This window comes from Eumetopias jubatus, unplaced genomic scaffold, assembly GCF_037043125.1.
Source record: "Eumetopias jubatus isolate StellerSeaLion01/CBP00866 unplaced genomic scaffold, mEumJub1_p1.0 scaffold_3, whole genome shotgun sequence".
Taxonomy (NCBI): Eukaryota; Metazoa; Chordata; class Mammalia; order Carnivora; family Otariidae; genus Eumetopias; species Eumetopias jubatus.
The window spans coordinates 186,829,830-186,857,130 of NW_028274809.1; the positions used below are offsets into that span (position 1 = coordinate 186,829,830).

The 27,301-nt window shown below is 38.7% G+C and overlaps 1 pseudogene; it reads right to left on the reverse strand.

Annotated features, from left to right (window-relative positions):
- Positions 1–27,301, reverse strand: part of LOC114215844 (glycoprotein-N-acetylgalactosamine 3-beta-galactosyltransferase 1-like) — a 67,961-nt pseudogene that overhangs the window by 25,244 nt on the left and 15,416 nt on the right.

Consider the following 27,301-nt stretch of genomic DNA (forward strand, 5'->3'; position numbering starts at 1 on the left):
TTTTTAAAGATTTTATTTATTTATTTGAGAGAGAGAGAGAGAGAATGAGAGAGAGCACGAGAGGGAAGAGGGTCAGGGAGAAGCAGACTCCCCGCTGAGCAGGGAGCCCGATGCGGGACTCGATCCCGGGACCCCAGGATCATGACCCGAGCCGAAGGCAGTCGCTCAACCAACTGAGCCACCCAGGCGCCCCCTACTCAAATTTCAATATATATGTATAAAGAGTGAAAATGAGTAATTGGTGAAATAATCTCTATCAGGATATACCTTGGGACTTTGTCTGTTGTCTCAAAATCACTAAAGCCTGGAAGTTAACGACAGTCAATGAACTTATCTTCACTTCTAAAGACAGGATTTGTAAAGACGTGATGAAATTGGTTCAGTGTTCTTACAGTGCACAGAAAAGTAGCTATAGATATCCTTAGTGCAAGGCATTTTTGCTAAAAAAGTAACAAAAACTTTACAAAAAAATGAAAGTGTTATGTTATTTCCCAGCCCATTCCCATGGGGGGAAAATGGTACACAGTTCTCCCCACCCCAGGCAAGCGTGGCAGTGTCAAAGAACACACAAAAATTGGGGGATTGTTTACACTAGAGAAGACTGGTATTTCACTCCCTGACTAAATGCTTGTTATCAGTCACATCCCAAATTATAACCAGAAGTAGTCACATATTAGGAAAAATCGGGATATGCCCCAGCGGCTCTGGTATATATGCTGATGGAGGCAGGTGTCTGTTTTAAGCCTGAAGAAGCCAAAAACAGAAAGCTGGCTGGATAAGCCACAAAGTTAAGGCATTAAGAAAGGTTGCAACAGAAGAAACAAACACTTCATGGGACAAGGAATTCTCTATTTTTATTTGGGACAAGTGGCCTCTACAGGAGGTAACTTTACTATCGATATCTTGACAAAACCTGACCCAGAGTAGCTACCTCCTAAGGCAAGGTGATCCCAAATGTCTAACCCTGGGCAGGGCTGGGGGAAGGTAGGAAGCAAAGGGGCTCCCAGCAAGCAATGATGTCAGTAGGGAAAGAGCACTGAGAAAGGCACACAGTGACCTGCAGAAACAAAGGGCAGCGTGGTGAGTGGGGATGCCCTCAAGGTCCAAAGTAGATCTTTCCCTCTTCCTTTGAAATCCCTCCCCTACTACTCTAGCCTTGAAGGAGAAGCAGGTGGAAATGGGGGTAAGAAAGGAAAAAGAAAGGAAAGATGGCGGCCCTTCCCTTTCCTCATCACTTGCCCAGCTCCAGAGTGGTCTCAGAAGGGATAGGACAGAGGTCTTTGATGGATGACAGATTACAATTTTAATTGAGACCAGATTGGAATTAAAATGACCAGAAAGCTACTGGATTTTCCCAGGATGCTCCTAAGGGTCAGGGAAGGGCAAAATGACAAAACGTATTTTAGGGCAACAAAGGTGGTAGAAAATAAAACTTTATATTCTGAGTTCAGCCCGTCCTAAAAGCTAGTTGCTCTTATTTGCTCAGGGTTTTTAAAACTTCCACAAGAAATTCTAGAAAAATCAAAGCATTCTCCAGACCCCCTCCTTGTTGTATGAAGAATTACATTAATTCTATAAATCCCCAATGCTACTTTTAATAACTGGTGCTCTTGAAGATTTAAAGAAAAGGTGCAAGTAGGAGAAAGTATAGCACTTCTTCTTAATGTACAACAGACCTTCGGATTAGTTTGCAGTGATTTTCTGTCAGTGTTTTAAATAACTGGGAAGGTATTTCATGATTTTCATAATTGGATAGTATTACGATACTCACCTAGTCAAACTTGTTCTGATAGGTTTTTGAGGCAAATTTCCTGAGTGTTAAAGCAAATCATGGGGAGCACTAGTTAAACCACGATACCCATGATACCGTAAGTACTTTGGCCGCACAAAGTAACGTACTTAGACATGTGCTTTCTTCTCTCTATTGATTTCTCGGACACAGGTGGGTTCTAACCTTTGAGAAATATACGGTGGGACTGCCCATATGAGGCAGGATTTGATAAACAGAAAGTGTTGGGAAGGGAGAGCTCTTTCGGAGCTTGGTGCACCTGCAGGCACGGACCAGGGCTGCTGTGCCCAGGGCCTGCTTGCGAAGCCTGCTGCTTGCCACGAACCTGCTTCCTACCCGCTGAGCCTTGTTGTCCTGCCAACCATGGAAGCTGACATTTTTCCTCTTATTTGCTTTTGCCTTTAGAAAAGTTCTTGAGGGAACACCCGAGGGACAAGCAGCGGAGCAGATCTAGTGGAAAAAAAGGAAAAGAAAAGCCACAAAAAAACAAAGACTGCTCCCCCAACCAAAAACACAAAGTAAACAAACAAACAAAAAAAGTACCAAATAAAAAGAGGAAGGAAGCTTTTGGGAGCAATGGAAATGTCTCTCTCATGTTGATCTAAGAGAATTATTTTAAATAGATTGTCTCCAACTGAGAGAAAATTGGGGCTGGAGAAGGGTATTGAATGTCTCTCTGTGTCCAGTTCTTAAAATAAAATAGACTAGCAGTCTCTATAATTTTTGGAAAAGGCACCAAATAATTTGATTACGTCTATATTTACAAAGCACTGTCATATAAGACATATGAATGGCCTTAATAAGTAGGTGACTATAAAATAAATACACATGATACATATAGAACATACATTCATATATAAATAATATAAATATATGTGTATATATGTGTGTGTGTATATATGCCTTTTATATGTATGTGCATATGTAGTGCTTAGACACCATTCACATATATAGATGCATATATTTAACCTCCTTCTGCTGAAAATTTGCATTCCATTTTGTATTAATTTTTGTTTATCAAATTGCATTTTAAATGTATGTTACTTTAAAAATACTAAAAATGTTCTATTTTTATAATACATGTAACTCATACTAGAGGACTGACCTTGAAAATTTTAAATTACTTTTATAGAAAATATATTCAGCATTTGGGAGTTAGGAAATCTGTGATTTTACAATGAGTTTGAGTTGTGCTCTAGTGAAAGTCCTGCCTTCAGGTGGATCCTTACTCTCTTTTCCCACAGATATGTTATCAGACTTATGTAACCACCTTACAGATTACTCCTCTAGGTAAAGAAATTCTTTTCAAAGAGATGCTGTTAAAAGACACATTTCTGTTCTTCTTGGGATAACCATGCGAAGTTAATCTAGGAAAAATAGTTCCAGTTTACAAGTATCTGTCTTTGTACTGGGGAGAAGACATGCTGTGCACGCTAGTTGTAAATGTGGTTCTTTGCAGTGCTGATGCACCAAAAGGTAGAAATCCACTAGCTCGGCCCAGGAGAATGGAATCATTCCGAGTGGGGCTGATAACAGGTGGAAGAAAAAAAATAAAACAGATGTGGAGTCAGTTTAAAAAAAAAAACGATGAAAAGAAAACGCATGCATTGAGAAGAAAATTGAGCTGATAGAATAAAAAGCAGAAGTAATGGCTCATATCAGACCATTGAGGAAGAGGGACAATGGCTTCAGATTCCCAAAGAGAGCTCCATCTGCTGCAAGAGAGGACAGAGCACAAGGGCCATTGCTGTCTTTTAGGAAGACCACAGCATTCAGTGCCAGATGAGGATCCCCACTGGGGAGACAGTCCAAACTGGGCTTGTCTTCTGCAAGGGTTACTCCAAGCTCTGGGTCTGATAGACAGTTTAGCCAACAAGGGTCACTCCTGCCTGGTAATAGCACAGTAACGTCACAGTGGAAAGTTGTCTCAATGGGCTTGAAGAGAGCGTGTCCCTTAAATACCTTCAGCCTCTGTTTTCCCATTTGTTAAATGAGTACCCTAACAGTCACACCCTAAGTACCCAGCATACCATACAACTGTCAACTATTTTTAATATTTCTGCTCCTGTTGTCATTGATAGAGACATCTGCATACTGCAGCCTTCTGTGCTGGGCACGTGGGAGTGGTTCTTTCTGCCTCACTGCGTAAGGAGGGTTTTGCAGGGAACTATCTAGCAAGATCTTGGTTTCAAGAAGCAACATCTGTATCTTTGAGACGTGACAGCGGATGTGATCCTAGGAGTATGAAGTGGAACTTCTGCATTAGGAGGACCCTGATGCTTTATCTTATTACTTCTTTACATAGTATTAGCTTGTTTAAAAAGCAGTTAGTAAAGGGTCCTTAAGGGGCACCTGGATGGCTCAGTCTGACTTGATTTCAGATCAGGTCATGATCTTAGGGTTGTGAGGTAGAGCCCTGGGTCGGTCTCCACACTGGGCATGAAGTCTGCTTAAGATTCTCTCTCTCCCTCTGCCCCTCCCCACCTGCTCTGTCTCCCTCTCTAAAAAAAAAAAAAAAAAAAAAAAAAAAGTCCTCAAGAAGAGGAAAACACCTCAGGTAAGTGTTAATATGGTAAACAGGGAAAATGTGGGAATAAGGAAGGTATAAAAAATATGGGATCAGGTAAAGAGGGCCAGGGCAAACTTGGGACAGTGGAGGGAGGGCATTGTATCATCCAGCTTAGGGGACAGTGTTTATTTCAAGCACTTGTAGCTGAGAGTAAATATTTGAAGGGAGGCAGTCTTAAAACGCCAAATGCACACTGCACAATTTTTTCAAAGGCTGGCAGTTTATGCAGATGCAAGAAACATCTGTTACGTTTAAAGTTTACAAATAGCTTTAATTCAGTGATACAACGGGCTGATACAGCAATGTATTTGAGTCTGGAATGCTTGTGTTTTGGAGAAAGAATGAAAAACCAAGCAGCACGGATCAGAACTGCACTTGGCTGTGTGCATTTTGGAAAGTGTTGAAAGCATAAGTTTAAGATTTTCTATAGTTTTAAAATATTATGCTAACTGCCATGTGGTATCCTCAACTGGATCCTGAAACACACAAACAGAAACATTAGTGGAAAAACCAGTGAACTCTAAACAGTCGGGAGTTTACTTAGTAGTATTGTACCAATATTACTTTCTTAGTTTTGACAAGTGCACCGTGGTTATTCAAAGTGTTAACTATAGGGGAAACTGGGTGAACCATATTCAAGAATTCTAGGTGATAGCTTCCAACTTTTTTCATATATCTATAATTATTCCACAATACAATTGTATTTTTTAAAAAATTGGGATTTTTGAAGATGTCCCTGAAAACTGAATAAAAACATAAACTATTTCTTTTTTCCCAAGTGCCAGACAAACATAATGCAATATTTTTTTAATGTTTTGTTATTGTTGCTGTTCTATATTCAATAATAGAATGAGATGAAGATTACAAAACTATTCCTTAAAATTTGTATGAATGTCCAGTTTTGAGTACACCCTACTTTGGGGCTTTTGAGTAACTGGGAAGGAATCTTACACAGAACTTACAAATTCACTCTTCATTAAATTTCTCTGAACCTAATTTTTCAGAAAGACACTTTATGGTGAAAAGTTGTAACTGATACATGCAGAACATTTGAAACTTTTGAGGGATTGAACCTTAGTCAGAGAAATTAAGCCTAAGGGAATCAGTTTGTACAAATGCTAATGAAGCTAAGCACTCAACACCAGAAAGCAGGCAGATTTTTCTAAGCAGTGGAAAAAATGGTGCCCTTTACCTTCCACCACACTGTCTCAGGTGAAGGTATTCTTAGGGATCCTGGCAATAATTTTCTTGCAAGACATCTTGTCTAGCTTAACATCAAGAATGATTGTTCAAGTGTCAAAGATGTTTTGGAAGTACGATAGGTATCTCTGTAATTGTTTAAAGATTCTTTGCAAATCAGTTCTCAATTTTCTTTTAGTCCTCATGTTTTAGTTTATCTAAAGCCATAGGTTGGGGGCGGAGCAAGATGGCGGAGGAATAGGAGACCTGGATTTTGTCTGGTCGCAGGAATTCAGCTGAATAGGGATCAAACCATTCTGAACACCTACGAACTCAACAGGAGATCGAAGAAAAGAAGAGCAACAACTCTCTGAACAGAAAAGCGACCACTTTCTGGAAGGTAGGACGTGCGGAGAAGTGAATCCGAGGGGATATTTGGGAGGATAGATGGTGGGGGAGGGGGCCTCCGTCAGCCGCTTCTGGCAAATGATGGAGCCGCGGAGCACAAAATTGGAACTTCTAGAAGTCAGCTCCGCTGAGTGACGTCGCTCCAGTGGCTAAGCGGGGGGTGGAACCCTCACGGGACAGTGAGGTCTCAGGACCCTCGGGGTCACAGAAAGACTGGTGGTGACTGAGTGCGGCAGAGCTCCCAGGTATCGGAGCGGGGAAGCCGGCTGCAGAGACGGAGCCGAGGTGCGGGCTCTCAGCTCGGGGTGGCCATAAACTCTGATTGGTGACAGTCGGGCCACTGCTCCTCCAACAGGGACCCAACAAGCGGCAGAGCCGGGGAGACTCCCCTTCCTCCCCCGGGAGGAGCGGCGCAGGAGCGCACCACAGGGATCTGCTGGGTTTGGAGACTCCACACGGGGTCCGGTGCCAGAGATAGAAATGCTCGGTCACAGGCCGGGTGAGCGCGGAGTGCGGCCGGAGACCGGGGACACGGGAGTGACTGCTTTTCTCTGGGGGCGCACTGAGGAGTGGGGCCCCGAGTTCTCAGCTCCTCCGGGCAGAGATTGGGAGGACACCATTTTCACCCTGGTCCTCCAAAGCTGTACCGAGAGCTTGCAGGGAAAAAAATTTCCCAAGAGCAAACCCGAGCAGCTTGCTTAGCCCGGACTGACAAGGGTGGGGCAATTCCGCCTCCGGCAAAGACATTTGGGAACCATGGCAACAGGCCCCTCCCCCAGAAGATCAGCAAGAGCAGCCAGCAAGCCAAGACCAAGTTTATGGATCAAGGAAAACGGGAGAACTCCAGCACTAGGGGAATACTGCACATAGAATTCATGGCTTTTTTACCATGATTCTTTAGTCTTTCAAAGTTAATTTTTTTTAACTGTCTTTTTTTCTTAATTTTTCTTTTTCCCTTTTTGAACCAACGTCTTTTCAATCACTTTTTTAAAAAAAATTTATTTTTTATTTTTAGAGTCATATTCTATCCCTTCATAGTAGTTACCCTTATTTTTGGCATATATATATATATATATATATATATATGTATATATATATATATATAAGTTGTTCTCTCTTTAACATTTTGAGAAACAGTTTCTTCTAACAGATCAAAATATACCCTAAATCTCTAGTGTATGGCTTTGTTCTAGTCTCCTGGTGATCACATTCTCTCCCCCTTTATCTTTCTTTCTTTCTTTCTTTCTTTCTTTTTTTTTAAATCCTCTTCTTTCTTTTTTCAAACAACTTCTTATCTTATAAATTCCTTTTATAAAAGTTTTTATAATTTTCATCTTTACAGTCATATTCCATCCCTTCGTCGTATCAACCCTAATTTTGTACATATATAAGTCTTTCTTTAAAAATTTGGGAGGCACTTTCTTCTAACAGACCAAAATACACCCAAAATCTACTGTGTGGCACTGATCTATGAACCAGCTTGATCATATTTGATCATATTCTGTTTTTTTTTGTTTTGTTCTGTTTTTGTTTGTTTTTATCTTTTTCTTTTTTCTTTTTTTTTCTCTTTCTTTCCCTTTCTTTTCCCCTGGTTTCAGGTCTTTTCTGATATGTTTAGAGTATATTTTGGGGGGACGTTGTTACACTGTTAGCATTTTGTTCTCTCATTCATCTATTCTCCTCTGGACAAAATGACAAGATGGAAAAAATCACCTCAACAAAAAGAACAAGAGGTAGTACTGTCTGCCAGGCGCCTACTCAATACAGACATTAGTATGATGTCGGACCTAGAGTTCAGAATCATGATTTTAAAGATACTAGCTGGGCTTGAAAAAAGCATGGAAGTTATTAGAGAAACCCTTTCTGGAGAAATAAAAGAACTAAAATCTAACCAAGTTGAAATCAAAAAGGCTATTAATAGGTGCAATCAAAAATGTGGGCACTAACTGCTAGGATAAATGAGGCAGAAGAGAGAATCAGCAATATAGAAGACCAAAGGATGGAAAATAAAGAAGCTGAGAAAAAGAGAGATGAACAGCTACTGGATCATGAGGGCACAATTTGAGAGATAAGCAATACCATAAGATGAAACAACATTAGAATAACTGGGATCCCAGCAGAAGAAGAAAGAGAGAGAGGGGCAGAAGGTATATTGGAACAAATTATAACAGAGAACTTCCCTAATGTGGGGAAGGAAACAGGCATCAAAATCCCACAGGCACAGAGAGAACCCCTCTCAAAATCAATAAAAATATGTCAATACCCCGACATCTAATAGTAAAACTTATGAGTCTCAGAGACAAAGAGAATATCCTGAAAGCAGCTCAGGAGAAGAGATAGGTAACATATAATGGTAGAAACATTAGATTGGCAACAGGCCTATCCACAGAAACCTGGCAGGCCAGAAAGGACTGCCATGATATCTTCAGAGCACTAAACGAGAAAAATATGCAGCCAAGATTACTATATCCAGCTGGGCTGTCACTGAAAATAGAAGGAGAGATAAAAAGCTTCCAGGACAAACAAAAACTAAAGGAATTTGCAAACACGAAACCAGCCCTACAAGAAATATTGAAAGAGGTCCTCTAAGCAAAACCAACACCAAAGAAATACAATTATAAGAACATGTTATGAGCAACTATATGCCAGCAAGTTAGATAACCTGGAAGAAATGGATGCATTCCTAGAGATGTATCAACTACCAAAACTGAACCAGGAAGAAATAGAAAACCTGAACAGACCTGTAACCACTAAGGAAATTGAAGCAGTCATCAAAAATCTTCCAACAAACGAAAGCCCAGGGCCGGATGGCTTCCCAGGGGAAATCTATCAGACATTTAAAGAAGAATTAATACCTAATCTTCTGAAACTGTTCCAAAAAATAGAAATGGAAGGAAAACTTCCAAACTCGTTTTATGAGGCCACCATTACCTTGATCCCCAAACCAGACAAAGACCCCATCAAAAAGGAGAATTACAGACCAATATCCTTGATGAACACGGGTACAAAAATTCTCACCAAAATACTAGTCAATAGGATCCAACAGTACATTAAAAGGATTATTCACCATGACCAAGTGGGATTTATCCCTGAGCTACAAGGTTGGTTCAACGTCTGCAAATCAATCAAGGTGATACAATATATTAACAAAAGAAAGAACAAGAATTATATGATCCTCTCAATAGGTGCAGAAAAAGCATTTGACAACATACAGCATCCTTTCTTGATGAAAACTCTTCAGAGTATAGGGATAGAGGGTACATACCTCAATATCATAAAAGCCATCTATGAAAAACCTACAGCTAATATCATTCTCAAAGGGGAAAAACTGAGAGCTTTCCCCCTAAGGTCAAGAATGCAGCAGGGATGTCCACTATCACCACTGCTATTCAACATAGTATTAGAAGTCCTACCCACAGCAATCAGACAACAAAAAGAAATCAAAGGCATCCAAATTGGCAAAGAAGAAGTCAAACTCTCACTGTTTGCAGATGATATGATACTGTATGTGGAAAACCCAAAAGACTCCACCCCAAAACTGCTAGAACTCATACAGGAATTCAGTAAAGAGGCAGGATATAAAATCAATGCACAGAAATCAGTGCCATTCCTATACACCAATAATAAGACAGAAGAGGGACAAATTAAGGAGTTGATCCCATTTACAATTGCACCCAAAACCATAAGATACTTAGGAATAAATCTAACCAAAGAGGCAAAGGATCTATACTCAGAAAACTCTAAAATACTCATGAAAGAAATTGAGGAAGACACAAAGAAATGGAAAAACATTCCATGCTCATGGATTGGAAGAACAAACATTGTGAAGATGTCAATGCTACCTAGAGCAATCTACACATTCAATGCAATCCCCATCAAAATACCATCCACCTTTTTCAAAGAAATGGAACAAATAATCCTAAAATGTTTATGGAACCAGAAAAGACCCCAAATAGCCAGAGGAATGTTGAAAAAGAAAAGCAAAGCTGGCGGCATCACAATTCCGGACTTCCAGCTCTATTACAAAGCTGTCATCATCAAGACAGTATGGTACTGGCACAAAAACAGACACAAAGATCAATGGAACAGATTAGAGAGCCCAGAGATGGACCCTCAACTCTATGGTCAACTAATCTTTGACAAAGTAGGAAAGAATGTCCAATGGAGAAAAGGCAGTCTCTTCAACAAATGGTGTTGGGAAAATTGGACAGGCACATGCAGAAGAATGAAACTGGACCAATTCCTTACACCACACTCAAAAATAGACTCAAAATGTTTGAAAGACCTAAACGTGAGACAGGTGTCCATCAAAATCCTAAAGGAAAACACAGGCAGCAACCTCTTTGACCTCAGCCGCAGAAACATTGACCTCTTCCTAGAAACATTGCCAAAGGCAAGGGAAGCAAGGGCAAAAATGAACTATTGGGATTTGATCAAGATAAAAAGCTTTTGCACTGCAAAAGAAACAGTCCACAAAACCAAAAGACAACCGACAGAATGGGAGCAGATATTTGCAAATGACATATCAGATAAAGGGCTAGTATCCAAAATCTCTAAAGAACTTATCAAACTCAACACCCAAAGAACAAATAATCCAATGAAGAAATGGGCAGAAGACATGAACAGACATTTTTCCAAAGAAGACATCCAAATGGCCAACAGACACATGAAAAAGTGCTCAACATCACTCGGCATCGGGGAAATCCAAATCAAAACCTCAGTGAGATACCACCTCACACCAGTCAGAATGGCTAAAATTAACAAGTCAGGAAATGACAGATGTTGGCGAGGATGCGGAGAAAGGGCAACCCTCCTCCACTGTTGGTGCGAATGCAAGCTGGTGCAATCAGTCTGGAAAACAGTATGGATTTTCCTCAAAAAGTTGAAAATAGAGCTACCCTATGATCCAGCAATTGCACTACTGGGTATTTACCCCAAAGATAAAAATGTAGGGATCTGAAGGGTTACGTTCACCCCGATGTTTATAGCAGCAATGTCCACAATAGCCAAACTGTGGAAAGAGCTAAGATCTCCATCGACAGATGAATGGATAAAGAAGAAGTGGTATATATACACAATGGAATATTATGCAGCCATCAAAAGGAATGAGATCTTGCCATTTGGAATGACCTGGATGGAACTGGAGGGTGTTATGCTGAGTGAAATAATTCAATCAGAGAAAGACATGTATCATATAACCTCACTGATATGAGGAATATTTAATCTCTGGAAACAAACTGAGGGTTGCTGGAGTAGGGGTGGGGTGGGAGTGATGGGGTGGCTGGGTGATAGACATTGGGGAGGGTATGTGCTATGATGAGCGCTGTGAATTGTGCAAGACTGTTGAATCACAGATCTGTACCTCTGAGACAAATAATGCAATATATGTTAAGAAAAAAAAAAGAAGACAGCAGGAGGGGAATAATGAAGGGAAGGGTATCAGAAAGGGAGACGAACCATGAGATATGATGGACTCCGAAAAACAAACTGAGGGTTCTAGAGGGGAGGGGGTTGGGGGATGGGTTAGCCTGGTGATGGGTATTAAAGAGGGCACGTTCTGCATGGAGCAGTGGGTGTTATGATCAAACAATGAATCACGGGACACTACATCAAAAACTCATGATGTAATGTATGGTGATTAACATAACAATAAAAAATTTTAAAGAAAAAAATAAATAAATCCATAGGTTATAGAGTTGAGCCTGATCAACATGGCTTTCAACTGTATAGGTCCACTTACATGTGGATTTTTTCTTTTCAATAAATATAAATATAGTACTGTAAATGTAGTTTTTCTAACACGATTTTCTTACTTTGTTGTAAGAATACAGTAAATAACACATATGATATATAAAATATGTGTTAATCAACTATTAGTAGGGCTTCTGGTCAACAGTAGGCTATTAGTTAAGTTTGGGTGAGTCAAAAGTTATAAACAGATTTTCAGCTGTGTGGCGATTTGGGCCCCTAACTCCTGCATGGTTTGAGGGTCACCTGCAATTTTTTTTTTTTAAAGATTTTATTTATTTATTTGTCAGAATGAGAGAGATAGGGAGAGAGAGCACAAACAGGGAGAGAAGGAGAGGGAGAAGCAGCCTCCCCGCTGAGCAGGGAGCCCGACGTGGGACTCGATCCCAGGAGCCTGGGATCATGACCTGAGCCAAAGGCAGATGCTTAACTGACTGAGCCACCCAGGCGCCCTCACCTGCAATTGTTAAAATTGTAAACCAATTTACCATTTAGTGATTTCATGTCAAAATGTCTTATTTAATCTTTATAAACACCAAGGATTTAAACCCAACTTATATTAGGTATTAGATGTCTTATTCAACATGGAATCAGCTAATTCATAGCTGATTATAACCCATATTTTGATTTCAAATCTAGTGATTTAGCTTCTTTCTGTTTTACTATTTTTGATTGCTAAAAGTTTGATTTAGTGATATATTTATTTTGTTTGCTGGAAGGTGGGGAGTTTGGCATATTAAGAGTTGTGTATTTGTATATCCCTCTCACTTGCCAAAACATTTCATTTCAAATTGGATATAAAATTGAAAGGGATATTTTAGGAAGAGGTAGGATTTTTCCTGAATTTTTGAAATTTGCTCCATAAGAAAGATGTAGAAACTGCAACAGGGAAGGAAAATTTGTATGCATTTTACTTGATGCTTTTTTGGCTGTTGATACTCTATTTTTAAAACATTTTTTCATTTTGGTGGCTTTACTGTGGAAACTGATACAACTTTCAACAAAATAATTAAATCATAAGTGAGAAAGTTATGCCAGAGGTATGGGACAACGTAGTGTGTGGTCTTGATATTTGCTTAGAATAAGAGAGAAATAATGTATATTCAAGTTTATAACTTAAATTTGTATAAATTTTAACTCTGTAGACAAATGTAAACATGAATTCTTTTAATACATTTAATATGTTAATATACCATAGAACATATATAGTTTTATTTTTGTTATTTTTCCTTATAACTGTTTCCCAGAGCCATGGCCTTTTCTGTGATGTTCTGTTAGCAACTCTAGGTAACTGCCGCATTATTGTCTGGTGCACACTTTACATATTTTTCTACAGCCAACTGAGGGGTTTGATTTTCATTTCTGTTTTGTTTTGTTTTGTTGCTTCCCCTCCTCCTCCTTCTTCTTCTTTGCTTATTTTCTCCTCTGATCAATTGGTTGATTTTTGAGGTAAGAACATTTTACAGAATTGTTATTTATAGTCACAGTACTGTACAGCAGACCTCTAGAACTTAATCATTTTGATGAATGAAATTTTATGCCCCTTGAACAAAATCTCCCCTTACACCCTTCCCCCAAGCCTCTGGTAGCCAGTACCCTACTCTGTGCTTCTATGTGTTTGACTATTTTAGATTCCTCTTAGAAGTGGAATCATGCAGTAATTGTCCTTCTGCAACAAGGGTGAATCTTGAGAAGAGCATTCTCTAATTTCTCTTCAAGTTAGTGCAATAAATATTATTACTTTGTTACAGATATAAACAGCAACCCTGCAGATGTGTTTGACCCTCCCCTCAACCCCTGCCCGCCCCCCGGCTACCCCCCCATCGCAACATCCAGGACCTTCCGTAAGATTTCATCATCACTGCTATACTAGTTTTCTATTGCTGCTGTAAAAAAATGATCACAAACTTAGTCGCCTAAAACAGTAAAAATATATTATCTTAGCACACTGGGGGTAAGAAGTATAAGCTGGGTTGGCAATGCATTTCCCTGCCTTCTCCAGCTTCTAGGGGCAGCTCACTCTGTGGCCAGGCATGGCTCCTATGTCTATTTTCATCATCACACCTCCTTCCCTGACCTGAGTCTCCTGTTCCCTCTTATAAGGACCCTTGTGAGTACATTGGCCTCATCAGGAAATCCAAGAAAATTCTGTTTCAGGATCCTTAACTCAATCACATGGGAAAAAGCGTTTTGCCACAGAATGTCCTGTATTCACAGGTTCTGGGACTAGGGTATGGACAGCTTTGGGGAAACATTGTTCTGTACACCATACTGGCCTATAGGATGAAGTTCCATTTGATAGAATAATGCACAAAGCTCTTTTATAATCAAACTCTGGTCCACTTTATTCACTCCTCTTCTCTCCTACTTCTTCCCAGGCATTTTAGACCAAAGCCACGTCACAGTATATGTGGTTCTCTGAAGCCATCTTGTTCCTTAAAATTTACTAATTCCTTTGCTTCCTTCTGCCTGAAATGCATTTTCCATTTTTTTCCTACCAGACTAATTCCTACTCATCTGTGTTTTATTTTAATTACAAACCACTTTGAACATATGGAAGGATACAGAAAATCACAGAACAGACCCCTATACTCCAACCCCCAAGATTAAACAGATGTTAACATTGTGCTGTGTTTGTTTCAAGTTTTTTTCTGTTTTTTAGAGAAATGAAACATTACAGACATCTCTAAAGTCCCATTATCTCCTGCCCCCACCCATCTCCCCAGGTGGACACCTGAATTGGTATTTATCATTCATAAACTGTATATGTTATAGTTTTGACTGCTATCAGTATAAAATACGAATTAATTTATGTGTTAGTTTACAATTTAATTTTTTTTCACTTAACATTAGATTGTTTTTAGGTCTTATGCCTGTTGATGCACACTGACTTTCTAATTTAACTCCTCTGGAATATTCCACTGCATAAATGAAACACAATTCATTTACCCAAAATCTATTTAAAATTCATTTTAGAAATTAGAAATTTCTACTTTTTTTGCTATCATAAAGGGTGCTGCACTGAACACTAATGTGAAACTCTCCCTTGGCTGATATACAGTTCCCCAGGGTAGATACCTAGACGTGGGATTTTCTGCTCTATTTAATACTGCCAAACCATTTTCTAATGCGATTGGACTAATTAATACTCCTGCATCCTACCAAAATTTGGTATCATATGATTACATAAAAAATTAATCTAATTATTGTGAAAAAATATGCTTTGTTATTTATCGATCATAATGGCCTCTCAGTGAGATTAAAAATATTTTCATAAGTCTATTTGGTGCCCAGTTTTCTTGGTCTGTAGATTGAAATCAATGTAGGCAGTTTTTCTTTTTTGTGTTGTTTGTGCACGTCTGAGCCTTGTTTAAGAAATCCTTCAAACTTGGGGCGCCTGGGTGGCTCAGTCAGTTAAGCATCTGACTCTTATTTCAGCCCAGGTCATGATCTCAGGGTTGTGAGATTGAGCCCTGTGTTGGACTCTGCATTGGGTGTGGAAACTGCTTAAGATTCTCTCTCTGCCCCTCCCCCATTTCTAAAAAAAAGGAAAAAAAAAGAAATCCTTCAAACTTGAAGTCATACAGTTACTCTGATCTTTTCCTCTAAATATTATAGATTTATTATTCAAATATTTTATTTAAAATAGGTGGAATTCACATCTAATATAAGACAAGAATCTCAGTAGTTAAAATATAGACAATTATATATGTTTGTCTGTTTCTGGGCTCCCTAGTCTTATGCATTGTCTATGTGTTTTTTCTTGTGCTAATACTACACAATGTTATCTACATGATATTTTCATTTTGCCCTGATAACTGAGAATAACTCTTTTTCTCTTCTTCATCTCCTTCCCCTCCCTTCTCTTTGTCCTTCATTTTTTAAAAACTAAACTTTATTTTTAGAGCAATTTTAGGTGAACAGAAAAACTGAGTCGAAAGTATAGATAGTTCTCATATACCCCCTGCTACCCCTCCCACAACCTCCTTCCCTATCTACATCCCCACCAAGTTGTAACACTTGTTACAATTAGTGATGCTATATTGACACATCAGTATCACCCAAAATGATAATACACACTTAGCAACCTGCATAATACTATATATCTTTTCATGGCTTGATAAATCATTTTTTTAGTGCTGAATAAAATTTCATTTATTTATTCACCTGTCGAAGGAAATTTTGGTTGCTTCCAAGTTTGGCAATAATGGATAAAGTTGCCATGAGCATCCATTTGGAAGGTTCTTTTATGGATAAGTTCCCCACTCAATTTAAGTAAAATTGCTGAATGATACAGTAGAATATATTTAGTTTTGAAAGAAACCACCAAACTATCTTCCAAAGTGCCTGTGCCATTTTGTATTCCAACCGACAGTGAATGGGAGTTCTTGTTGCTCCATGTCCTTGTCAGCATTTGATGTTGTTGTCAGTGTTCTGGATTTTGGCCATTGAAATAGTATTTGTATCTCCTTGTTTTAGTCTGCCATTACCTAATAATATGTGATGCTGAGTATCTTTTCAATTTACTCTGTTTTATTCTTTTTTTAGAATTGTCTCTGCAACTTTTGACTCTTTATGTGATTTTTTTTTTTTTTTTTTTTTTAGAGAGCGGGGTGGGGGTTAAGGGGTAGGGGTGGGGAGGGGCAAAGGGGGAGGAAGAGAGAACCCCAAGCACACTCCCTTCAAGCATGGAGCTTGACACAGGGCTCCATCTCACGACCCTGAGATCATGACCTGAGCCAAGATCAAGAGTCAGACACTCAACTGACAGAGTGCCCCAGGTGCTCCATGACATGTTCTTAATGTGACATTTTGAATCTCCTAATTTATCTCTATTTTTTTCATTTCCATAAATTATATTTCTTTTCTGTATATGTCTATTCTTTTTTCTAGCATCCTTGTTTCTTATGCATTTGATTCTTTTTTTTACATCCTTAATTATATTTTTTTAAACATAACTATTTTAAGTTTTTTTCAGATTGTCTATTATCTGAGGAACTTAGATTCCCATCCTTATGTTGGTTGTATCATTGAATTTTTCTCATGGTGGATTGCTATTTATGGGAGTTCCTCTACCTCATGGCTTTGTAATATGTGTGTCCCAAATTAAAGATGCCTTCCTTGAGAATGACTTTGCTAATTTCTAACTATCACTCTTTATTTGAGAGTTCTTGAATCATGCAGGTATTATAACTTTGAACTCTATAACCAAAAGATGATAGGAACCCAAATTTATATTACCATGTAAGATTTATTTTTCCCTGTCTGGGCTTCAATCAACACCAACTAGTCCTTGTTTTTGTTTGTTTGTTTGTTTGTTTCCTTACTTGTGAGATAGTTTTTTTCTGGGCTATTATTTCTAGAAACATGTAACATTTAAGGGCCGGGAATTATTTGAACTTACTCCAACTCACCATCCCATGTACTTTCAGTGTCTTAACTTCTGTCCATTCATTGCTACTAATGTCCACACCCTTAGATTGCTGAAACTTACCCATATCACTAACTAAACACACACACATGCACGCACATGCACACGCGCGCACACACACACACACACACACACACACACGCACACATCTGGGACAACCACAACAGCAATCTGCACTCTAACCACTCTATTTTTCAGTCTGAGATACTTTTGCTTTCCTGGATTTCCCTCCCTTAAGCCTGCTTGTCATTCTCAGCCAGTATCTTGTGTTAAATGCACAACAACTTCAGCTTACGTATTTTATCATATCGTCAGAACGAAGAGGGATCTCATTCATAGTTATGATTTATTTCAAACATTTTATTTTTGAACCTATCTTTATTTTTAAAGTTATTTGTGACCTTTTGACACAAACCCCTACTTAAGCATCATATTGGATCATGAAACTGGTTTGTTTTAGACAATGTAAGGTGCGGTTTTATTGAATTGTCCATGTGGTGTGGTTGGGAGTCTGTCTTTCCCTCTGCTCTCCTGGTCCTCCTTTCCTTTCTGCTGGAGTCTTTTTTACATGGTTTTTCTGATTTTTCCAGCAACTCTACATATCTACTCTCTTTAAAAGATTTTATTTATTTATTTGAGAGAAAGAGAGCACATGAGAGGGGGGGGAAGGTCAGAGGGAGAAGCAGACTCCCTGCCGAGCAGGGAGCCTGATGCGGGACTCGATCCCGGGACTGCAGGATCATGACCTGAGCGGAAGGCAGTCGCTTAACCAACTGAGCCACCCTGGCGCCCATCATCTACTTTCTTTATACATAATGATTTTTTATTTACTTATTCTCAACTAAAACAAAATCACGTGACTCTTTCCTTCTGTTCTTGGCAAATGTGCCAGGTTAGGTTCTGATGGCTAAGTGCACATTCTTGAGCAAATTTTTGGATGACATGACACAACTGAAGATTGCCTGGGCCTGGATTATGTGTTCCCCTTGGGAGGGGGAGAGGCAGTCCATCCCACCTGAGTAAATGAGATGGGCACTGAACATCTCACTTGACTTTCATCAAGAAAGTCCTATTTGTTATAGTAAGAAGAAGGGAAGTGGGACAGTTGCAATTCTCATCCACCAGAGATTCTCTGACTTCTACAGATGGTCAGGCAGGGGCTCTCCATGCCCCCGCAGCAGTTGGCAAGACTGCAGGCTCTGGAGCCCCGACCCCATGGCCTCACTGAGCTGTCAGGGTGCTGCTTCTCTTCTTCCTTAAGTCCCTCAAGATCAGAAAGTGTTTTTTGTTTCATAATGGAAGTCCCAGTCCCAAGCCTTTCGTAATAGCATCAGAAATGGTTATGGAAGAAAGGAAGAAAAGCAGAAAAGAGGAAAGAAAGAATTAGGGAGAACAGAAACCTATGCCAGGGAAGGTTAAAACATTTCTAGCATCACAGCAAGTTAATGAGAGAGCTGACAGTAGAACCCAATTTCCACAAACCCGGTCAACTGAACATTTTTAGTATATGTATATTCCTAAGTGACAACATAAAATATGTATAATGCTGGTGAGAAAAATAAAAACTAATGAAACCGAAAAATGAAAAAAAAAAGAATTTACTTTCTCTTTTTTTGAATAGCTCATGGAGAGCATTCGTTTTAAGTGTGTTTGGTTTGAGAACTTCCCCTTTTATCATTTGGTTTTAAGTTCCATTTCTTTGCAATTCTCTGGTTTTTTCATTTTCTTTTGTTTTGTTTGCCTTTTTCTGGTTCAAGTTTATCTTCAGGTTCTTCTCAAAGTACCGACATGGGCGTGAATGTCCCGGATCTCAGGTCCTCACATCATAATGTCAAGGTAAGAGTGAGCGTCTCCTGCAGGGGCTGCCTTGGAAGACAGAGTCAGGTTAACGTTCAGAGTCACAGATGAATGTCCTGTAGTGTTCTGCTAACTGCACGGCACTGCACACACCAGCTCTCCTGGTTTATCAGATGGGTCTTTCTGATTGACTCCCTTCAATAAGGGCCACCCTGAGCTGTGGATGGGGCCAACTCCCAAAGAACTGCATGATGCAAAATATGAATGTTTTGCCTCTAAAAGGAAATCTGGAGGCCTGTACACAGAAAGGAGCATAAATGACTGCTGAGCAGTGAAACCACCACCACTGCATCTCCCCCAGAACAGACTGAAATCCGTGCGCGAATGTCGACAGGGGCTTATTCAGGTTATGCCCCGTAGTTATTTGCATTTGACACTGGATAATTGTTTGCTGCTGCTGATATTAATTTTCTCATGACAAGTCAAAACTACGTTCTTTGGTAGTCTTTTTCCTCTGAAAATATATTTTCCTCACAGACTTGCTAAGACCACCCGTGTGGCATCGGAATCCCATATGATGAACGCTCTTATGTTTTAATCACTAGATCTGGCGGCGTATTTACTTTGTATAAGGGAATATCCAGTTAATATCAAAGTAATTACTAAAACTCGACTCATATACCCTATTTTATAAATCTGAATGTCCTCTTTGTAGTTTCCTATTGGTGACTTCCTTCCATGGGGCACTTCTATGCTCTTGAATTCTCCTCGTTTGCCTTTCAACTAATGCAGTGATCTGTCTGAATTAGAAGGGGTCTGGCTGGGAGTACTTAATTCTTCACACCTTCTCTGAAAAAAGAAGTAATTAATAAACTTAAAAGTTCTTTCTTCCCCCTTGCTTGCTTCTGCTAGGCCCGTGTAAACTATGACACTGTTTATGTCAACAAAGTAATCAGCAAAGGGATAATCCACATGCTATTATCCAGACTTAACTGCAAGGAATTCGTTTCTATTTGATAGTTTTGAAAACTTGTCAATACACTACAACCACGAGAGCCACTGAGCCTAACCAGATGTGAGACTCTGGCTGGCCCTGTCAGTCCCTGAGGGGGCCTTGCCCAGGATTTTAAAATCTTTGACCTTCTGCTCACCCTCCAACAACAGAAGCAATAATCCAAAGTGCTTTATCTTTCTTGGATTTTGGCTCTTTTTTCTACAGATGTGCAACTTCTATTTTTAAATTTTTCTTTCTTTATTTTTTCTGTTATAATCTTTCTCTCAGGGACCTTGGTGAAAGAAGGTAAATGATTTTCCTTTAATTCTTGAGGGAAAGAATGATAGGAAGATACAATGTCAACTTGGCAGGTTGAAGTAAGTCAGAAGTGTGTTTTAATACATTACAGATGTATAAAACTTTGGTTTACAAATCTCTTGTGCTAAAATCTCAGAAGGGCCCTGTGGGATAGGAGGCACAGAAGGTTGAAATAACACATCCAATATCACATTCCCATGATGCCATAGAGATGACCCGAAGAATCTAGTCCTAATGCCAATGTCCTTCTCATAAGTGTCTCTCTCCATGCCTTTGCATTGGCTAGATCTTGTAAAATAGGGTGAAATGCGTACATTTATTCGTGTATTTTTACTTACTCTTTACTTTACCTTGGTTTGTTCTCATGTTTTCTGTGTCATTGAACATTGTTATGTTATATGATTTTTTCTGTGTCCTAAGAGTTTGGCTTCACAACTGTAGTTTGAATTCCTTCATAACCAAGTAATTAGGCAATTCCAATAATATTCCAAACACATATGCTGAATCTGCTTGGCATATGGCTCTGAGTTGCCAGTGTTAGCAGAGAGTGGAATGGTGGTTACCACTGGGGAAAATGGGTAGATGTTGGTCAAAGGGTAGACACTTTCAGTTATGAAGGATAAATAGTTTCTAGAGATTCTATTTATAGCATGGTAACTTTATTTAGTAATACTGTATTAGATACTTGAAATTTACTTAGTAAGTCTTAATTGTTCTAACTAAAAAAAAAACTGGTTATGTAAGGTGAGGGATGTCTTAACTTGATGGTGGCAAACATTTCAAAATACATGTATATATCAAAACATCACGTTGCATTTCTTAAATATATACACTTGTCAATTATATCTCCATAAAGCTGTAGAATGAGAGATCAAGGTTAGTGATTGCCCATGGGTCACACCCAGAAGCCATTTTAAGGTAAAATGAAACAATCAAGTTAGTGACTCTGTGAACACCTGATATCCTGGAATTACAACAAATAGAGAGAGCCAGTGGTATTTTCTATCTTTATTTCTAAAATTTTAAGTGTTCAAAGTGAAGCCAGAGCTCACAGGGAGAGACTAACGTGGGCATTGGAATATAGCAGGGGTCAGAGGGTCCTTGTGTATCAGTAATCCATTCTCAACTCAGTGACAACACCCTTTATAAATTGCAAGGGCTCAGACAGGATGAGCTCCTGAGGTACCAGGTGAGGATGGGTCCTAAACATGGGCTCCCAGGATTCCCACTAATTCTATCACTCAACAAAGAATAGATGCCAGAGAGACACTCACTTATGGGTGCTGAAGGGATCATGTGGCTCTGGGCCATGAACAACTAAGACATCTCTAACATTGGTCCAGCATGGAGAAGAGATTGGTGGTATTCTAGAATATGCATGACTGTGGAGAAATTAGGCCATCTCCTTACCTAATCTTTTTACAATATTGCGTGGCAGAGAGATGCTGTGTCATGTGATGATACACAGCTTCAACTTTTGCTGAATGACATTTAGTATTTTCATACCGAACTATATAAGACAGGGATGGGATATCACAGGAAGTGTATAGAGATTCATGACCCAGGTTAAACATGGCAGAATGAACATCTGAGTTTATCTCTATTCCCTCCAGAAACCAAGTTAAAATGTCAGTGCTGTATAAGAGGTGAGCAGTAATGACTGTCTACATCCCTTATCTCTTGCTCCCTTCCGCTATAGAGGATAATAAATCAAATATATATTTCCCATACTCTTGTGTTGGTAGATTTGGCTGCATGATCCAGTCTGGCTTCACAGAAAGTTGGAGTAAACTGCACCTGCAGAGTACATTCTAGGAAATATTTCCCTCTTTGAGAAATGATAGATGATGTTCTAACCTTAAAGGGTGTGTTTTAGTGGTCAAATCATAAATATCTGGATATCTATCAATACATTCATCATTCCTCTGCATACAGGTTCGGTTTCCAAGTGAGTGTCTTTTGGAACAGCTATGGTTTCCCAATCACACACACACACACACACACACACACACACACTATATATATATATAAATATTATGAGAGCTTCATTTTTGTCATTACAAGGTAGACTTCTAGTGGTTATCACAAAAGTACTTGGAACAATTTCTACAATGTCACAGGGTATGGGTTAAGAGAACAGCTTCATTAGAAAAACTTACAAGACAAAGGTCAGCAAGAGAAGAGAAGGCATAAATCCCCCCACCCTATCTCTCATTTTATCCATAGAGAGGCAGGCCCAGGCCATGACACACTGCTGGATATATGTGACCCCCTGTTGCTCTCTGTCATTACAAGTAGAGCATGGAAGCAACCTGCCAGTCAAAATTGGAGAGGACCACTTGGCCCCTTGGCAGTCTGGGTTTGCATAGATAGCAGCTGTTCACATGTATTTCCTCAGAACGCAGGCTTCCAAAACCTGGGTAACAAGGAGCACACAGGAGCAGCCCCTCAGCAGAGAATCGCAACCACTATCTTATAGCGAGGTGGCTTTAGGTGCTGGTTCTCACGTCAGGAGAAGGAGGAAACCCCAGTTCTTGTTGGTTCATGGTACAGGCAAACCAGAGTGATTTTTAGATAATCCTGACTCTCTCACCATGATCCAGCATGGTCTACATCAGTGTACCAGCCTAGGATATTTGCCTTGGATATAAAAATAATGAATCATGGAACACTACATGAAAAACTAATGATGTAATGTATGGTGATTAATATAACATAATAAAATAAAATTTAAAAAAAATAATAGATCTTGTTCAATACTCAGGAATTAACTGTTCTAAGAATATTTTCATTATTTATTTATTTATTTTTTAGATTCTTTGGAGCAATTGATAGAAAAATTGGACAAAATCTAATGTCAGCTCAACAATTTTGTTCAGATTTAGTTACAGCCTTCATCCCTTGGAGTAAAAATGACATTCTGTGTTTTCCACCCATGGAGATAAATTAATCCAGAAGGATTCCAGAATCATTGAGAAAGCACGATGCTATGTACATAATCTAACATAAATCAAGTTTTGATTGGACATTATGGCAGTATTAGCTTGAAGAGAGTGATGGTGATACTTCAAAAATACACCCTTAATTGTAAAGAGATGATTTTTATGTAATATAGTTGGAAAACGTGCCCAGGGAAATGCAAGAAGTGAGATCAGATGGCCTGGTAATATTATGAATATGTTAAATACCCAATTTAATATATCCAAATTAGTGAAATGTCTATAGTTTATGAGAAAAATGAATTTCTACAGGTCTTCATTTACATTTACAAATCCTGCTAGTTCTTGTGCTTTCCTATTTAAATATAATACTGGCATATGCCAAATGCACTCATAAGTTTTCATTTTGGCATTATATATACTCTTTTTGTATCCTACGTATTTAATTTATACACTCATCTACAGGAAAACAATACATATAATTTTATAATTACATAAGTACACTCATGTTTCCTATAACCATCATGAGCACTTGAAAGATCAGTAATATATTTTCTATGATAATGTAACAACTCAGAGCCTAAATTATAATTTATTTTATATAAAATTGCAATGATTCTTTTTATCTATGCACAGTTTTCCTGAAGGAATGCTTTCGTGCATTACACAAAGCACTTCATCTACTTCAAATTCTCTTACAAATCATATGGACTAATACATTTTCAGTTAGGGAGAAAATCTCAAAGGTGTTCAGATTTCAAACTATACTGTGTGTGTGTGTGTGTGTGTGTGTGTGTTGTATATGTGTGTGTATCTTAATGCCTCAATTTCCCTGATCAACTAATAGATAAGCAGCATATATATATATGGATCCAGAGGCACAAGAAATCTTAGTTTTATTTAGTTCAAATTAAAGCTTCTATAGAAAGTCAAGGGTAAATTATTGAAGAACATGATGCAAATGAGTGACATACTTACAGATACCATTCAGATACTTTTTTAATTCATCCACTTAAAGCCAATCTAAACCAAAAGGCAGAGTTTGTGTTTTATGTCAGCTGCCCCCTTAACTTGTACATGTTTATTCTACTTTTTCTTTTTTTTTTTTAAGATTTATTTATTTATTTGAGAGAGAGAGAGAGTGTGAGCAGGGAGAGGGGCAAAGGGAGAGGGAGAGAAATCCTAAAGCAGACTCCCCACTGAACATGGAGCCTGATGTGGGGCTCAATCTCAGACCCTGAGATCATGACCTGAGCCGAAATCAAGAGTCGGATGCTCAACTGACTGAGCCACCCAGGCGTCCCCTACTTCTTCTTAAATAAGAACCAAACTTGTGGGGGATGGAGAACACAGACTCCAATTCATTTATTTCCTACAAAACCTAACAGAGTGGGAACCATGAGAAAGAAAGACAGACTATGCTTGTTTTATAAAGAAATATACAGAAATAAGTAAAACATTTTTTTGTACCAGAGATAGACAAAAGATAAACAGATGGACAGACAGATATAAATATGATCGCTAGGATGTATACATTGGATCCCTAGCGATATTATAAGTTTACTGTTTATTAAATTAGTTTGATTTAGAATGATGATTAGAATTATTTTTATATTCAAATCACATCATACAACATATATTTTTGTGAGTTATTTCAATAGTGTAATGCTCTTACTTTATACAGTAAGCTTTTAACATATATAATGAATTGCTGTGAAATTCTTATTTCTCCTCATTTTAAAAATGTGTTGGTACATTATTACATACTAATAATCGTATATGAATCACATGTTTATAGGAATAAACATGATAATACCCACTCTATTTTAATTCAGACATGAATTTTTAAATCATTATTTATTTGGGTTAAAGTTTTTAAAAACAAAAGTAGAAATTACTTTGCATTTTTTAAATGATCATATTGTCTCTCTACCTGTATTGTGTTCATCTGTTTTGTTAGAATTTGATCTTTATGAAGCACCTCTCTAAACACTGTTGTTCATTTGAACAGCGTAGAAAGCTGTCTCCATACACACAATGATGAAACTTCTGTACTTCCCAAATATCGCTGATGATGAATGTGCACCACCCATAGACTCACAAAGGCTATGTCACATTTAAATATTCCAAAGAGTTCGTTTTTGCATTTTCCCTCGTTTTTGCATTTTCCCCCAGCGATGATTCCTGCTGAAAGGACTTAACTATCACCAAATTTTGGATGGTAGTCAACTAAATTTTCTCTTTATTAACTTGGAGTGATTCAGGCTTTCTGATCTCAGCCTGAACATCTCTGCTCCAGCCTTGATATTTACATCCTCTAAGTACTTGTAAACAATTACCATATCCCCTACTTAGTTGTCTGTTAGCCAAGCTAAACAGATTGAGCTCTTTTTAATCTTTTCTCATAAATCAATCTCTCCATTCCCTTAATTACTCCTGATGTTCAGTTTTGAACTTACTCCAATATGCTCATCATATTTCTAATACTCAGTTTCCCAGAACCAAAGTAGTTTTTTAATGGCCTTATGTTAAAATTGTGCTTATTCAATTGAAATAACTGCAGCAAAAGATGTTTTCTACAGTGCTCGGTTCTCGGTGGCTACCCAGGATGGAAACATCCCCATCAAGACACTCATCACGGAATGTATTCCTTTTGCGCTCTCGATGGCCTTGTGCCAAAGCACAGGGCTCACATATGAGATGTGAAGGGTAATGGCTTTAAGATTGTCTGGGCTGAGTGTGAAGACTGTTCCTCTTGAAAAAAGGGAGAGAGAGAGAGATACTGTTTCACGATGTAAATAGGAGAGTGAGTTCATTTTTTACACATTAGCTTGGCAGACTTTCTCTGTGGATACTGTAGCCAAAACTTAGGTGTCTCCTCACCAGATCAATTCCGATGTAAACCAAGGCTCTGCTATTGTTTTTTTTTTGTTGTTGTTGTTGTTGTTGTTATTTAAATAAATCCTCTCTTAGAAACAGGGAGCTATGATTTAGTATTCACACTAAGATCTTCTGAGCTTACTACAAACACTTAGTGTCAATAAAGGGAAGGTGAGGAAGAAAATTTGAACTTGGCGGTGGGGTTGGAACACAGTGGCCAGTGTACTGGGAGAAACTATGATCTCACTTAGTCTTCTAGTGACCCCAGGAGGGTGAAGCTGACCCACACAAAGACCACAATGAGGTTACAGAACACTGGCCTGCGATGGCAACTTGCCATGAAGTGTATAAAGTGATTAGAACCTTTTCTAGAATTATCTTACAAGTGTAATCAGTTCATAAAGTTTTTATTCTTTATCATTAAACACTGCCTTTAAAAATATTTAAAGGAGATTAAATACATTTAAATAATTCAGGAGCCTAACTAGCCAAGCACATGATAAATGAAAAGTGGATATGTGGCAACAATATACGTAAAAATTCACAAAACATAGGAGTTCTATAGATGTATCAGTAACTCTACTGATTATTTGTAGAAGGTTGAAGAGGCCGTCCTTCTACCTCCTCCTACATGCTCCTTCAATTCCCCTGCATATTCTGCTGGAGGTTTACAGATTTTCAATGTACTTTCAGAGATTTTTGATCATTTATTCAATATTCAATTAGCCAACATTACAGAAGACATGTTAAATGTTAATTATTATCCTAACGGTTTGATAGAACTAGGAATTCAAGCTGGAAAACAGGCAACTGTAATAGAGGGTAATAATTGTTTCACCAGGGTCGAAGGTGGTTACCGTAACACACTGTTGATGCTTTTTCTCAACATAAGGTTTGAAGATTCACAGGACACCAATCTGCACCTTCAGTTTCTTACTCGGCTTCACTGGCCCTTGATGTTTTAGTCCCATCAGAAGCAGACCTTGAGACAAGGATGAAAAAGGAAGTGGTTGATTTTAGAGGTGATCCCAGGAAACACTAGTAGTGAAGTTGGGAAGTGAGATAGGTAAGGAAAGGAAGCCAAAAATGGATTTGCTTGAAACAAACTTTCGATCAAAGCAGGTTACAGGAGCCTTTAATTCTCGCAGGGGGTTCAGAAATCAGTGTAAAACAGAATAAAACATGTACTTTAGGGTTACCCCCCATCCCTCAGCCATTGTATTCCCCACATTATGTGCCATCCACCCTG